The sequence below is a fragment of the Poecile atricapillus genome, chromosome 5 (genome assembly GCF_030490865.1).
Source record: "Poecile atricapillus isolate bPoeAtr1 chromosome 5, bPoeAtr1.hap1, whole genome shotgun sequence".
NCBI classification, from domain to species: domain Eukaryota; kingdom Metazoa; phylum Chordata; class Aves; order Passeriformes; family Paridae; genus Poecile; species Poecile atricapillus.
Window position 1 is genome coordinate 21152161 of NC_081253.1, and position 17735 is coordinate 21169895.

General features: G+C 36.7%; 1 protein-coding gene across 2 annotated transcripts in view; it reads right to left on the minus strand.

The window, feature by feature from the left end:
- OLA1 (Obg like ATPase 1) overlaps positions 1-17735 on the minus strand; it is a 94966-nt gene that overhangs the window by 8171 nt on the left and 69060 nt on the right. The window lies entirely within an intron of this gene.

Genomic DNA, 17735 nt, shown 5'->3' on the forward strand with positions numbered 1-17735 from the left:
ACTATTTTTTGATAAAGAAAAAAAATTCCTATTCATCTTCAATAACTGTCAGCATTTACAACAGTTTGCTGTTCATAATTTTTTTTAGTTGAATGAAACAACAAATTCACAGCTACAAACTTATGGAGTTAGTTTTTGATTGGTAATTACCCTACTAAAGTTAACAAAACTGGCAGCCTCCCAGCAGCCAGAAGGGCCAACCATGTCCTGGGGTGCACCAAGCACAGCATCACCAGCCAGGCAAGGCATGTGATTGATTGTCCCACTCTGCTCTGCGCTGGTGCAGCCTCACCTCGAGTGCTCAGGAAAGTTTTGGTGCCACAATGTCAGAAGGTTATAAAGCCCTTAGAGAGTGTCCAAAGGAGGGCAATAGTGATGGTGAAGGGCCTTGAGGGGAAGCTGTGTGAGGAGTGGCTGAAAGCACTGGGTCTGTTCATCCTGGAGGAGACTGAGGGGAGACCTCACAGCAGTCACAGTTTCCTTGTGAGGGGAAGAGGAGGGGCAGCACTGATCTCTCTGGTGACCAGTGATAGGACCCAAGGGTATGGCCTGAAGTGGTGTCAGGGGAGGTTTAGGTCAGATGTTCCAAAAAGTTTCACCCAGATGGACAATTCTCTCAGGCACATGGTGTGACTCTTGGGAATATTCTGTGCGGGGTCAGGAGCTGGACTCAATGATCCTTCCAAATCAGAATATTCTGTGATTCTGTGAAAACTTTAGAGTAGTAAATGGCGTTTAAAAAAATCTTTAAGCCCAGCATCATATTCATGACTGCAAGTATTTATTTTAAGTTTAAGGGAGACATTTATAAACTACCTGGGAGGACCTCACTACTGTTAATAGGACACCATTCCTAAATGGGTATGAACGGTAAGAATGACAGCTCTATGCTCAGCAAGCAAACACAGGAGCCATGGGAATACTTCCTGTACAAGAATAATCAAATTAGAGAACACAACACTTTGGGTGCCAATGATGTTCCAGACCTGAAGCACCCACTATACAGCACAGGGCTTTATACTTGCTGAGTTCTTTTTCTTAGTCCTGCTAATCTGCAAGATTTAGACTAAGATTTTAGCTGCTATTATACTAAAGTGCTTTGAAAGTGTGGCCTGCAAACCTTTAAATAATCAATGCAAATGTCACTTCAGAAAAAAATGAACTGAACCACAAGTTCATCAACACACATTTGTCAAAGAAAATAGCAGGGGATCAGAGCTATTATGAGATTAAGTGCATGGCCGACTGAGTAGGGTTTTAGATGGGACAAAGAACATAGAAGTTCACTCAACAGTTTTCACACGTTTGTTATGTAAGGCTGGTCTTCTATCATTTACGTATGTAAATACCCCATCAGTGTTCTTCAATCCTCCTTATACTAATCTTTTCTTGCCTCCAGTTATCCAGTGAAAACACAGTCTGGTATCCAGGACTGATGCTGAAACACTATTGCCTTCAGAATCATCTGAACTGAAAATCACAATTAAGGTGTGTTTCTCAATGTGACATCCGACACTTAATAGCATTTCTAAAACTAACATTTGTAGTTAACTAATTTATTTTGGCAAACAAATTGGGTATTGAAGTTCAGAGGTAATAAATGCCAACATTTTACAGAAAATAAATCTCAAAATCAATCTACAATTCTTAAGTGTACTTCAACATATGTGCATACCTTTTTTTTTAAGGAATTATTTAACACTGGTCTCTAACTAAATAACGTGCCAAGTGAAGAAAGATGTAATGAAACATGCAAACTTGAAAAAGTGAAATAAGCATGGAAGTAATGTCAAAAACTGGATTCAAATTCTGTTTGGTAAATATGGTCATCATAACTAATAAACTAAGAACTATTGTGGAACAACAAGATAAGAAATAATTACTTTGGCTAAAACACCAATTCAGAATAATAATAGTCTTAGACTGTCATTTTAACAGCTTTTCTATTGAGTCCTTAGAGGGATTATTTGCATTCCTCAGGTATTCTATTGTACGATTCAGATGAATAAAGACTTACAAATCATTCCTCTACCGCCAGTGTGAGACTTTGATCCAGTGAATACACCATTGTACCTTAACTATAATTGGCAAAAAACCTGACAGTGTAGAGCATCACAAGCTTAATAACAAAGGAGAATATCTCAAAGTGTTGACAGACGATCTTCATAATGCAGGAGCAGAGCTGGTACATTTTAGCAATAAATGAGCACTGAGGTCTAAAGGTCTCTGAAGTGACTGACATCAGACCTGCTACAGCCTCACTAAAAGAATAAGGTACCAATCCCACTCTGTACAGACAGTCAGGTTCTCTGCCCGAGTCTTTTAGTTTTGTGACTTTCAATGCCACAGGAATTGCTAAAAAGTACCAAGGAATTCCCATAAATGTGATCAAAATAAAGAAAATAAACAAAAAAATGCTGCAAACAAAAAAAGTAAACATTCAAATATAAATATTAATATATTTTGAATTCACGTTTTCTGCAAAGCAGAATGCCTAACTAAAAATCAATAAAATAACAGTGCATGTTTGCCTTCCTGTTAGGGATAACCAAGTGTGCCAAACAGAACAAAATTATCTTAACAAATGGTAACAATTAATGTCAAAGTCTGTTTTATTTGAGCACATAATTTTTCCTAAGAAAATTATGTATGTCTGTAAAAGGACAGCAACAGTACACTCATTTTGGGCCTTTGTTAAGATAAGTAAATCCTGGAGTATCTTTCTGTTATTTCATGCTACCCTTGAAAATGAATAATGAAGAGTATTGAATTTTACGCTTAAAGACTTTTGACACTTAAAAACCACCACCACACACTAAAATGTAACAAAATGAAAAGTAAAAAAAACAAAAAGTAGAACTGGCAGCACCAATGACTGTGATTAACAGCTGAAACTACTTTAAGAAACAAGGAACTGCTCCAGATGAAAACCCTTCTTAACAAAGTAAACCAAAAACTAAGTGAAAACAGTGTAGCAGCATGGGATTTCTGTGACATCCAACAGACTTTCCCTACTGGAGTAGCTTTGGTTTCTTCCTCCCTTCCCTGTGGAGAGAAGTGTGCCAACAGCAGCTACAGAGGGTTCCTCAATTGAAGTCTGACTGATGCCAGAAAACAGACAAAATATATTTTCTGGAAAAAAAATACAGCCTCAAGAGACAGCAAGACATCCATTCATTCTGTGATGGCAAGCAGAAAAGCGTATTATGACTGTGTAAAAGCCTGACACAAGAACAAAACCAAGGCAAGTGCAAAACCAGACCTCATCAACTTGCAAGTGAAGGCAGCACTCAAAATTCTTATCAGAGAAAACACTGAAGAGGAATTCAGATGCTCATTTCCACCAAACACTGTGACTGTTGTTTGATAAGGACATAAGGAATATCAGCAGCATTATCAGACTATCTAGTAAACCACAGATGCCAGCGACTTCAAGTGCAGATGAATCAGGACAACTACCAGAGTTAACTCCTGATCCTAAATCAGGATGCAGAAGACCTTGAAGAAAAGTTTAAAAATGAGGGCACTCACTGAGAAGGCAAATAAGCAAAGAGCACCAGAAATGGTGTACAGTTGTACAGAAGGGGGTGCTTTCACTTTAAAATGGTGATGCTTACTGAGGCAGAAAAAAACCCAAAACCTGCAGCCAACCAAAATAAAAAGGTATAAAAGTTGCAGAATGTACATTACCCACAAATCAATATTTGAGAGAGTTTCACATGAGAGATCCAGCTGGGAACAGAGACAGAGTTCAGATGGAAATCTGAACTAGTGATGGAAGAGAGAAGCTGCAGAGAAAGCTTAAGCTCAGTGGACACCTGCAAGACAAGATGATCTGAAAAACTGACCCCTGAGAAGAAAGGTGATTTGTGAAAGTATGCTTTTGTACAAGTAAGACCAAAAAAAACATCAAACTAATGGAAGAGAAACAACTGGTTTTCTTTTCTATACCTGAACTACAAGTGGAAAATACGAGAAACAAAAGAGAAAGGCAGGGAAAAAGAAAATACCAGGCAGCACAAGAAGAAAAGAAACAAATGTAGGTAAAATCAAACTGAATGACCAAAATTTACAGAAGACTGAAAAAAAAAGATCCAGTCAGGAATGAAAAGAAGAGGACTTAGAAATTCCAACAGGCTCTTCCTGTTGGCAGTTCTGGGCAATGCTGATTTTTAAAGGCTTCTAAACTCAATCTGTTTAGTGCTTGCTCCCTTATTGTTGAAGTTTTCCATAGGTGGAGCCTAACCTTTATTTTAGTTAAACTGAGCCTATAGGCTGTGAACTGAGAATATATACTCCCTATTTATATATTAAAAATTTTAAGTAGTTTTTATTTTGAGCTTTTCTTGTAAGCCACATATTACTTCTAACTTTCAACCCTTTTGTTTGGACTATCTTCAACTGGTCTAAAAGTTTCTGAAAGCACACCTTATCTGATGCACTTCTCAGAGCTTTCGATAATAATAGCTTACAAACATTAAAAGCAGCTAGAGGATTAACTCATTTTTCATCGGTTTACTAAAACCAGCCTAGGATTTGCTTTTTTGTGACAACACTGCAACATTATCTCATGCTCAGGTTATAACTTAATGTGTGACCCTGTTTGACTAGCTATTCTTAATACTATGTTTGCATAGTTAATTATTCCTGTATAAAATCTTTCTCAGGAGTTGCACTGTTGCTACTTTTTTCTAATGATTTCTTCTATTTCTTGAGATGCTCCTAAATTCTAATTTTGTTCTGCGCATATATGGACATCTCCTAGACTAAGAGGTCATCCAGAGATTTAACAAGAGTGCTCACCATCCAGCTCATTAATGGAAATACATAACAGTATTCAACCAGTATTCAAGTAATCTGCTTCTGCAGATCTCATCATGAGAAATTCTTTGCTTGGAAAGTGTACCACTGATAACCATGCTCTGTGTATTATCTTCCAACCAGTCTTGCACATTCAACTTCCAATAGTTTACATCTAGCCAGTATTTCCTATCTCATTTATGAGAATGTTGTAAGCCACTGAAACCTTTAAAGGCTTAATAAAAATCCCAATACGCAGTATATTTTTTCTCTATATACAAGACCATTACATTTACCACAAACAAAATATTAGACTCTTCTGACAATCTGGACAAGTAATGAATTGTCAACATGAATTTGTGAAGACAACTGGGTTGCTTTTAGGTGATTAAAAAGTTAAATTGTTCCAACATTTTTCTTGAAATTAAAAGAAAAATCATTGGCTTAAAAAAACCTTGTTCCTTCTCTACTCTTTGTGGATTTCATCTTTTGAAACCTCATCCATGATGAGGTTTCAAATGAAACCACAAATTATCTACAATTATGGTGAGTTAGGCAAGAATTGTTTCTTTTGCCACATCCCAAAACTTTGAGGACCACTAGGTTTAGTTAGTTTGGCAGGTTGGGAGAGGAAGACCTAATCTACCAAAGCACCAGTACTGCATGGCACTGTCTAGGTGATGTCCTTCCCTTCTGTTCTGGTAGCATGCACAGACTCCACGGAGATCCGGTCCCACTGCTCTCAGTGCTATGCACAGATGAGGATAATATCTACATGTACTCTTACAGAGACCAGAAACGCTCACAGCTTCAGCAAGCTTTCATTCCAAATTTCTGCAATTAACAAAGGATGGGATAGTAAAAATAACAGACCATAGGTATATAATGTCTCTGTATACCAGAAATGGTCTGTAGCAGAAGTGAGGAAGGGGAAGAGGAAAGCACAGGTGGTTGTCACTCCCCTGTTTTGGAGCACTGTGCTCTAACTCTGTATTGCTACCTGCCTTTCTCTGAGTATCCCTTTCTTCTTCCATTACATAAGGAGAAAGGATGACTAAACAGGAAAACATTAAGAAGTACAAAGGTACCTTCTTCCTCACCATGATAAGTTTTCAATGAAGATGACAAATCTACAGAAGGTTTGGGAGTACCTGTTACAGACCTTGGCAACCACATCTTAAATCATCAGTGATGCTTATAAGTTTATTTTTTCATTCCCTGTTCCCAGCTGGCCAGATGAAACACAGCAATCCTTCAATTTCAAAAAGCCCTTTCCCAGCCCTCACCTGCAAATGCTTTCTAGTAACAGTTCAGAACAAAAGCACTGCCTCCACACACTGGGCTGCTCTCTGGCCAAGAGCCTCCTCTCAGCCCCTCAGGATGAGAGCCTGAGGAACTCAGCACTGCATTTACTCTGCACATCCTGAATGCTTTAAGCTCCTCAATATGGACTACTTCCCATAGTCCAATGTCCATATCACCTCCAGTATTTAGTTACTGCATCCACCTGGACCTTACAGGAGGCAAATGCGGAGAACCCATGTCACATGTTAGATATCACTCCCATCTCCTAACATAGATTGACTTGAGCCCTGAAAGAGGAAGTTAAAAAGCCCTTAAAATTCTTCACCTTTCAGGGACTAGCCACACATCCCATGATCACAGGAATCTTATGACAGAACGGGTACATAAAGTATCTAATTCTACCAGATCCAAATTTCACATTTTTGAATTTCATTGTAATTTCAACATATACTGTATCAAAAAAAGAATCATAGAGGTTCCTGACCATCACTGTCTTTTGACATTTATTATAGATGGGTTTATAACTCCTTAACATTCTCCTTTGAAATGTAAGTAATCCCAGGTTCTCTGCCTCATGTGTCAAAGCAAGTTCTTCCAAAGCCTTGATCTCTATCATGGTTGTTATCTTAAATCCCCAATAATTCTGCAAAATCATTGTTACATGGGGTGACTAATATTGCACCTACTATTTCATTCAAGTTGCATCCCATATTTTCAGGAAACATTTTCAGAACCTGGACATGAACTTCTCATCCCATTCCTTACCCATCCAGATGTTACACTTGCTTTTCTGCTACAAGCTGCAGCGCATGGAGCAGGGCCCCTGCCAGCACTCCCTGTAGGCATACTCAAGCTGTTCACCAACAAAAATAATCCAGGAAAAAAGCAGCTTTCGGAGGGAGAATTTAGTTCTTTCATAGCCTCCCTCTCCAGACAAGATGGACCAGTTCACTTTACCATCCTTAGAAATGGCTGTGCCAATGTAACTGAAGGGTGCTGCAGGAACAGGTGAAGACTACTAAGAGCAGGATGTCTTAAGTTAGCCTATCACATCAAAAGACACCAATGCCATGGAGCCAAGTTCAGTCAGGAATTTAATTATTCATTATTGAAGAATGCTTATAAATGCCAGGACTCCTGAGCAAAGGAGACAAAAGAATTAAAGAAATCAAAGCAATATTCGGAAAATCCCTATCAAAGCACTTTATGCCCTCAAGATACAGTTCTGTTAACAAACTAACATGGTAGTAGCAGAGGGTTCTCAGTTTACCTGGTCTAGAGAGCCACCCAGAGACACTGGCTGTTTAATGGTATGCTGAAAACACATAAGGACACAATGCTTCACTTACAAATTTTTATGTATGATCAACCACTTTTTGAATGTATTTCATATAACAACTTGGCTTAACTGATATGAAACGTTTTTGGTTTGCAAGATGTGGGAGCTGTGAAAGAAATACCACCAGAGAACATGAAACTGTAAATCAAGTACAGACAGTAGTTAATGGAGAAAATATTTCTGTATCTAGGAGAAATAAAGCATGCATAACAGAAAAATAAAGTTCATTACCTAAAACTACTTTGAATTAAAAATAATCAAGATGGTAGAAAGACAAAGAACAAAAATAATCCAGAATGACTTTTTCTTCTGATATACATACATAGAGAGAGAAAGAGCTCCCAGTAAGAAAATGGTTTTTCAGTACATTATATACCTTACATAAACTAACAAAAGGTTGGTCAAGGTAACCCTATTTTAAACATCTGTAAGAAGCACCATTCATGAAGAATAAAGATCTTAAAGATGCTTTTAAAGTCATATCTCATTATTCTTTCTGCTATCATTTATAAAATGCATAGATTAGAGCTGTTATCTTGAAACCTGTAACAAAATAATTTCACAATTACTTGTTCATAAATTATAGCAGAAGGAGCAAATCTCAGTCAAAGGACTTCCATGCAAATTGATGGTGACTGAGATACTATCACAGACTAGTAGGAGTTCCTATTCCATAGCCAGGCTTATGCTATAGCATGATAATTTCAAGTTTTGTCTCTTGACAGGACTTCTTTATGTCACATGGAAAACTGTTCTTGAGAGTCCTGTACAAAGTAAGACAATTCATATCAATGCTATTACAGTAAAGTCTCAAATATATAAACTCATAAAAAGTTATGAGCCATTCATAAACAGAGTATTGACAAAAAAAAAAACAAACGCAAAGATGTGATGCCTTAACAAGAGAAAGTTTACATGAACTATACAATGGACAACAACATTTTAAATTTATTAGTTTTATTATTTTAAAATTTATTTTATTCTTTAATTCTTTTGTATCCTATGTCAATGCAAGCAAATACCAAGCCATACTCCCAGCAAAAAAATTACAACTACATAAAAATCCCATGAAAGGAAAGAAATATATACTAACGATACTTGAAATAAGACACTATAAAGACTAATTGGCAATGTATTTCTCTATTATTAATTTAAAATCCTGCAATGGGTAACACAAATGCAGACTATGACTGTTAGTTTTGGCTTTCACTGAAGTCACACAACAATTCAATGAAACTCAAATAAACTGGATCAGTATATTTCCCCATACTACTGTTACTGAAATATCCTCTCCTTCTCACAAAATATAGGGGAAAATGCCTTCCTCACTTCTCCAGAACTAGTCTGTGTGATCTTAATTGCAGAGCCTCACCAGACCAAAGAATTCACATGAATGTTCTCTTTCTCGCTCTATCAGTTGCTAAAAATTACTATGAGTATTAAAATTGTGAGAGGCAAATATTACTACAATAAGAATATTTGATTTAAAATAATAAAACCTGCTTAGTCCTCCTGCACCCTTGGGGCATTAACAACTACTTACTCATATTTTGTGATCACACAATACTACAGTTCTATGTTTTAAGAAACAATTTTAATGAGATGAGTAAAAAGAATCATGAAAGCTGTTGACACTGGGCTAAGTTGTGGGTTTTTTGATGACAAAAAGATCAAATTTGCTATTAGGCTGGAATATGTTACTCATTAAAGAGAAATTAACTTTGGTGTTTATGCAGAGAAAGAACATCCCCAAAACTCTCAGTATAACAACAGGAGTATTTAGTTGAATGGTTAATACCCAACCTAGAGCAACTCAAAGAATACAAGGCTTTATTTCAGACCCTTGACTTAGATACCTAATCTTGCTCTGTTCCCTATATAGTTAATGAAGTAGGAGGTCCTTTTGAGGGCAATTCAGAGTACTTAAATTAGGGCTCGCTCCCTTTCTCATTTTCTTCTTAAAGCATCTCCCCTCTACTCTTTTCAAAGGCTGCTTTAGAAACTAACCCTCACCTTATATGCCTAAGATACTCATATAAAACTACGTGATGTGCCTCAGTCTTGCCTCCTGCTGATAAACTTTCCCAAAATAATGTCTAATAAATATAGCATCATATACTGTACTGTCATATGAACATGTTCTTGTCTGAGTAAAACACTAAATGAGTTCAGGATTTCAGTGTGCAGAGATGCCTTGTATGAAATGTACTTCACTAATTTGAAAAGCTGTCACAAAAATGTTCAATTCCACAGACACAGTCTGTTTACCTGTCTAAACAATGGTGAAATGAAAAAAAATTAACAATGTCTGAATCATCTACTAAAACATACTTGTCCTAGGGGAGCAGTAACTTTGATTTTTTTCAGAAGCCAGAATAAGTATCTGGATCACTGTCATGCTTCATTTATCTGACAGACTAAAGGACCCGTTAGACAGAGGTTTTTAAGGCTGAAAATGGAATGACAAATTTCTGTCAGAAGTAAATAATCTTACTCTGTGGGTGAGTGTGCACAAAACATTTTTATTTGCAAGTACAAAACTAAAATTTGATTTATTATAAAACTGTTAGTTTACCTACCTTGATTTTTGTACCAGTTATGGGATTAGGAAGCATTCAACACCCTCAGCAATTTCTACAATTAAAAACCATTTTGACTGAAAAGAACCCCACCTTGAAGTTACAGTGCTCTGTGGTATGCTTTACCCTTACAAACACCACCACTTACACTTACAAACACCATAAGATCAAAAAGTCAAACCTAAAAAGCAAGCTACTTTTATTTTTGTGACTTGGTCCAGAAACCATTTTTCAATAGAAAGTCAGAACATAAGCCCAAAAACATACTAATTCATGTTCAGTCTCTTCTGAGTAAAGAGAAGGCTCCATGTGTGGTGGCAAACATGATAGTTGTCAACATAAATGAAAATGTTCATGAATAAAAAACAGGCTGTTATAAAGAGCTAATTATAATATTACTATCAATTGCTAGCTTGCACTTGCAAATCTTTCATATCATATAAATGCATTGTTTTTGACGTTTCTCTGTAGCTAAACATCACATCATTTCACTTTTTCAAAGTGTTTCAAACATGCATGGGATATACCATAAGGAATGTGATCTGATCTACAGTTACACTGAAGAGAAAAACTGTGACATAAACGTGCAGTCAAAAATGTAAAACATGAATCAGCTCCCAAGTGAAAAAAAAAAATAAAATCTAGACTTCTCACAGCCTCTATAAAATTATTCCACTTTCTGGATATTCATTCTTGCTATCCAAAACAGCAGTTGAAAACACTTCATCCAATCATGCGAGTGATAACTAAAATAATCCATACATCCAAAAGCACTATTGGCATTGTGAATTATTCAACTTGTGCCCAAATGCTTTCTTATCATTAGAAATACTGTTTATTTGCTTCAAGCAATCACCTACACTCTTCTAGCACATACGGTTTGAGGAATGTTTCAGTAACAATGAACATTTCAATGACATTTTCAATGAAAAGCGCTGTTCCTATTTTAATGCTCACATGTTTTCTTCTGTTTTAGAAGCAGCATAGAATTTAAGTTTGGAAAAGACCTGCTCAACAGGGAAGAGCCCTAGTAAGTAACAGATTGTTAAAAGCAGACCTAGCAAAGGAAAAATACTAAAATATCATATTAGGGCATTATTCAGGGACATGATAGTCTATGCATTTCTCCAACAAAGAGTCACTTAATCAACATACACAATGCAATTTTAGTCTTAGTTTGGTTGAGCAATGACACCATCAAAGACAAAATGATGACAGAAAATAACCTTGGGTAAACACAAGTAATTTGGTTTAAAGTTAAAAATAAAGCATGTCCTGATAAATTTATTCTCTCATTGATATATGATTTTCTGTGCAGGAGAAATACATCTATAAAGTATTTGATGGTGTGCTGTGTGTGAAACTACTCATTCAGCTGGAGAAGAAGGGAAAGTGGATTTGTAGAGACTGAGGACTGAGCAATGCACTGGATATGATAACAGGAGAACAAATTAATCTTTTAGGGTACTAAATCAAACTTCACCAGGATTAAGGAATTACGGAATGATTGTGTTAAATACACTAATGACCTTGACACAAACATTAGTTGCATGCAAATTTTATGTTCAATACAGGAGCAAGAGACATTTTCCTCAAGGAAAGTGATCATCATCGTCAATTGAAAGTGACACAGAAGGGGGATCACTCTAGGTTAGTGTTCTTCGAAGTAATTCTAAGCCACCAGGATAATGCAACAGGGAAAAGGCAAATATCATCTACAGATCTTACTGGAAATGCTTCCCCCTTTGCTTAACAGGATGCTTTACATCTGCATACAAGGTATTCCTGAAAGCATGGGGAGCACTACATGCAGTTGTGGTCAGCTAAATTCAGAACAGGTCTAAGATTATCAGAGAGATGGAAACCTCATGTAAATAACAGAGAGAGAAAATTTATAATGCCTGCTTTAAGTAAGTACAGGAGGTAAACATCAATTAAATAAGATACTATTTAGTCCACAGGAGAAAGCTGCCTGAACCACCAATAAAATAAGCCAGCCATGGAAAAACATAGGCTGGAAATTAGCAGAACATTTTCAACCCAAGGCAGCAGCAAGGTTCTGTGAACTGCCTACCAATACTAAATGCAGAACAATCAGCTACTGTTAAAAAAAAACCACCAAAAAACAAAACAACAAAAACAAAAAACAAACCACAACAAATCACCACCTTAATTAATTTATGGAAGTCATTATACTGTGTAGCTACCAACAATAACTGGTTCTGTACTGAATGCAGAGGAGGGATTACAGTAATTTAGGGATTACCATATAGTTACAAGGAAGCACTACACTTTGTGATTTCAGAAGTACTTAATAAATGCTATGCAGAAATGCACAGGAGGACAAAGAAGTCTCAATTTCATACAAATCAAGTTCCTACACCTTTTGTAAGAACCAGTGCCTTCACTGGGAAGAAGGCAGAAAGAATCAACCCCCACACACTTGACTTGGCTAATGCTGTCCAGCTGACCAGCAGCAGTAGGACTGTCACACTGATGCTACCTGTCTGTGTTCAGTGCCTGATGTCACTGCTTTTTAAAGGAGTATAAATTTGGGATCACTGTCATAAGGAAACAAGACTCAAAACTCCTAGACAACCAGACTTCATGAGTTTTGCTCTTCCAAAGTAAAGTGTACATAAAGTCAGAAGTAGTCCATTATACCATACACAGTTACCAGTACCACTCACAAGGACAGCACAGGTAAAGCACAAGAGGTAGCTGCAGTAGTTGTATCACAGCTTGGCAGTAAGTCATCTCAGAATTTGGACAAAGTACAATTTTTAAAATAGCTTCATTATACAAATAGGTCAAACGAAAAATATTAAGAGTGTTGTAATTTTTAAAGTGTGTAAAAATTTTAAATTAAACTTTCCTACTTGATACCACAAACAGAGATCTAAAAGAGACAAAAGTAAAACCCAATCCCTCATCACCAAATCTCCAGGCATGTGCCTTTAACATAAGACCTTCCTTCGACAGCCCCACATTAGTATCAAGCTTTACTCCAGGAAAAAGGGAATCCCATCATCAGGAGTCTCCCACCTACCCAACCCTACTGCATCCTCAAGAGCAAGCTTGTCCTTTCCATGAAGGCTGGCCATAAAACAGACAACCCTTTGGGGCAGGACACTGATTCTGAAATGCACTGACAGCCTTCATTGTGACATTTTCTGACTTTGAAGTGTGTCCCATTACAGCATTAAGACACTTAACGCAGCAGCACATGATTTCCAATTTATAAAAAGCAACCAATAAACATGCTGAATTCTAAACTCAATGTACTCATTAAATACCCATTACACAAACCTCTCTTTGAGCTAATGGAACTTCAGTGAGCATTTGCCACCCAACAGACTAGAAGCTGTTTTGCTGCAAGGTGTCACAGGTACCTGCTAAGAGAGCAGAAGCAAAAAGACATAGTACCTCTGAATTTCATGCCATGGATTCCAGGGAGAAAAATCTAGTAAGTACAGTGCCTTCTGATCCTTTTCCCTAAACTATGGCCACTTTCCCATCCAACAGTTCTTCACATTCTCTTGTTGACTCTGCTTTCTTCTCCCAGCGTTACTCCCCAGTCTTCAATGCTTTCCATCCTGGTCCAACAGCTCTTTAGCAAGGTACTTCCAAATGTGACCCACAGAACTGACACTGCACTGAATTCACACCTCCCTCCTACTCTTGCTGTGGTCACTCCCACGCTCCTACTCCCTTTTATCTCATTTGCAGGGTTACCAGTTCTGGTCCTGGTCAGAGACCCACTTCCTGCTCAGCTTCCTACATGCTTCAACTTACAGAAGTACATCTGAAACACTTCCAAATTCCTGTTAGGTCTGCTCAATTCTTAAATTTAGCAACAGCTATTTCAAAGAAAAATTCCTTGAGTACTGTGTATCTCACAGTATTTAGTACTACATTAATCATCTACCACTGTACTTTCTTATAATTTTGTTTAAAAATGAATTGTACAAATACTGACATTTTCAAATTTGTTCTGCACAAATCCAATGCATATTGATGATTTTTCCCAGTAAAAAAAGGACAAAGTAGTTATATAATAGGCTGAAATAAACAAGGCTCAAGTATAGAACACCTATTTAATGAACAGAAAGAAACAAACAACCCACTGTACAGTTTAAGTACCACAGACAATAAAGATACATACCAGATATATATAGAAATATTTATTATAAAGAAATATTAGATACAAGTCCTCCAGTAAAGTCTAGAAAAGCACAGAATATATAGTTGTACTGTTAGTGCTTCCACTTATGAGATGAAATCTTGTCTTTACACAGAAAAAGGACAAAAAAATGGGAATCTAAATATAGCAATCTGAAACATGGAACCCTAACCAATACTTTCCTTGAAACAAAAATTTCTCTCAGAAAAAGATGCAGTTGATAGTTTCTCTAGCACACTCATAGTTATTGTATCTGTTCTTCTGGTACAAACCTGTGGAACCTGCAACAAGAAATGCCAAGAGTGCAAAAGACTTCATATAACAATATTCTAGTCGAAGCTGTGCATGTCCTCAATTTTGCTTTTCACCACAAAGAAAGCCCAACTATACATTATAAATCAACCAGAAAGAGGACAACTTTTTTTGTATTTTAATATAAATAACACGAAGTATGTAACTTCACAGCGAGGAGATGCCTAAATCAGAAGCATTTCCTCAGCTCTACAGCAGTTAAAACAGATTACATAATAATCCTTTACAGAGAACGCTCTTACTGAATTTGAAAAAAAAACAAACTTCTATGTTCAATTTTCAGAAAAGCACCATGCTAAAAATGCATTCCACTCATTCAGAAGCAACCCAGATTCAGTACTATAGAAGCTAAAGGTACTGCTCAATGCAATGCAATGATTCATAGTTTCTCTAATAGGAAGATTCAGCAGTTTTCAGATGAGACCTTTATTCCCTCTCTGAATAAATGATGCCTGAAATTTTTATTCTTGTTCTAATGGAATTTCAATGGCCTTCACTGCAAATCTACTGGAAATTTTCGCATATTAAGTGGAAAAAATTAAATGATGTTAACCACATTTTAATGTGATTAAGGCTGACAGGGTCATTATTTCTGCTAATCACTCAGTTTAAAAAGCTCAAACAAAACTTTGTAACAGCCAACGTTTTTTCTGTTTTTCTGTATGTCTACTGTAGTTGAGAATTAAAGCCACTACCGAATATAAAACACAGCATATATCATAAAAAGATATATCAAATCTTTGCTGCAATTTGTACATGGATTTCACAAGAATTTAAAATTTTAAAAAGAGGGGGGGTAATCATTCTTTCGGAATGTATAGCCCTTTACTTCTTTTGTCTTCCTCAATCAACAGACAAAATAGAACAAGGGAACATTTCTTTTCCCATAGGTCATATTTGCTACTGAACAAGAGAAAACATTTCTGCATGTCTTTACTGTGAACCAAAAGATATGTGTAATCACAGAAAATAATTTCTTACAGCATGTCTGTTAGACTCTGCAATAAAGAGCTCTGCTTACTACCATTTAGGTTGGCATAAGCTGGAAAATGGGCATAAAGAAGTAGAACAAAATGAGGAGCAAAGATTACATAGTTTTCTGAGTGTCTTGTAGTTCACTTGCATGGAAGACCAACAATAGGACAGAAAATTAAGGAGACTGCCGTTCTGGTCATGGGCCCAGCTCGAGAGGCACAGCCTTAGAGCCAGACCCTTGCTCAAAGGTTTGGGACCGACAGCAGTGACTCGCAACGGAGCAACTCCTCAAGACCACAGAAGCTTTGAGGATGACTGACTGGGGCAAAAGGACTTCACTTAAAAAACAGACCTAAGTTTGTCTTGTTCATACTACCAGAAGAAGGGATATGTTGTTTGTGGGATTTTGCTTCTTTCTGCCTGCTTAATAATTAATACCACCCTCTGTGACTCATCATTTCTGGATGACCTGTACCTCTTATGCCATGTTATCTCTTTCCTCACAACCTCTAAATTTACAGATCATTAAAAAAAGGTGGGGGGGAAAGCATTTCAGCATCCATATTCATTTTTTTCTACGTAAATAACTTGCTTATACTTCAGTTACTTTAGAAGAGAAAGAAAGTGCAGACAGACTGATTCACATTGATCATTCCCATATGGTTTAATAGATACATTTCAACCTTACTGAATCACTGAAAACCACTTCTTGAATTACAAAAAACAATTAAAAAAAAATAGTAAACAAGATCATTATCTTATTAACCTTAGGGTATGTGAAAATTATCTGAAGAATATTTTATTTCCTTCCCATTCCTTGGCAAAGTATCTGAACACAGAGATTCTTAGATCTACTTTATGGTTACAACAAAAAAATGCTGAGTAAAAAAGATGGCAATTAATTATACACAAGTCTTTTCATATAAAGACTTCTACTTTACTTTCTCATATCTCACATGTACTAACTCTATTTCAACAACCAGCAGCTTTTTTTCCTAACATTTGCTTCACACCTGGGTACTTTCCATAACAGGACAAAATGTCCAACGACATTAGGTGACTTACCATCAAGGAACAAACTGCATTAACATCAATACATTACAGCTGTAGTTTGTGGTGGTCTCAAAAAGAAACGTTATTGGCATTGTTGCACTTTCTAGTTTTAGTGTGAAGCCATGCACTAGTGCATCAACTAACAACCCCACTGAATTCTTGTGCTCATCTAAGAAGAGACCCTGCTGAATGTCCTAATGCATCTTATTGTGAATCTTCAGCAAATAAAACTTCATGTATGAGCTCATGATGTGCTTTGCTGCTGGAAAGTCACAGGCTCTGTGGGAAGCTTTTTATCTTCCCAGCAGTCAGTTCTCTGAGAACATGAGTGCAGCTACTGTAGTTACCTGTAGATTACTTGTATTTTCTCACATCTGTGTCCAGCAATCTAAACCATGATGATAAAGGGTCATTAGGTTTTGAGTGAGGAAGGGGATGGACTAGACAATTTGCTCTGATAAGCTCCTTGTTGCGAGTGCCAGTTTAGAATGTGAAATGCGGGGTTATGCACATTCTCAACTCAAATGCAAGCGCTCTCAGAGCACCAATTAAAAATCATACTCAGCCCATCTCAAACTACATGAACACATCTTACCTGAAATTTTTATAATTAAAATATTGCTGTGAATTAATTCTGTCATGGTAAGAAGGACATCAACTGTCTATTAGCCACAAAAGAATTCAGGTACAATTACTAAGATAACTGCTGTTTGGAACACAGCAAAGCAATTTCCCACAGTGGGGCTTACAGTTCAATTTACCAGTTGGGCAAATATTTTGTGCTCTGTAGTGGTCCACAGAGTTAACAGTTACCTGTAACATTTGAGTAGTGTTATACTTGGAGAAAACTTTTTTCAACCTAAACAGGTGTTTCAGCTTTATCACTTCACATGAATACAGATTTTTTTTTTCAACCCTTTTCTAAGAACTCTTTTAAGATTTTCATTTAACATTAAATGCAAATTTTATGAAAGAGCCAATGGGCCTATTTTCCCAAGCTACTCACAATGAGATCTTTTAAGTTATAGGCTGCTTGGAAGAAGAATGAGAATAAGCACAATGTCACCTATAAAATTATGTTAATCCTCAAGTAACTTGATGAGGCAATAACAGGCTTTTTTCCCTTCTTCCTTACGGGATAAACTTAACTCAGTAACAAAATAGTAATAATAATATAAACACCAAATCA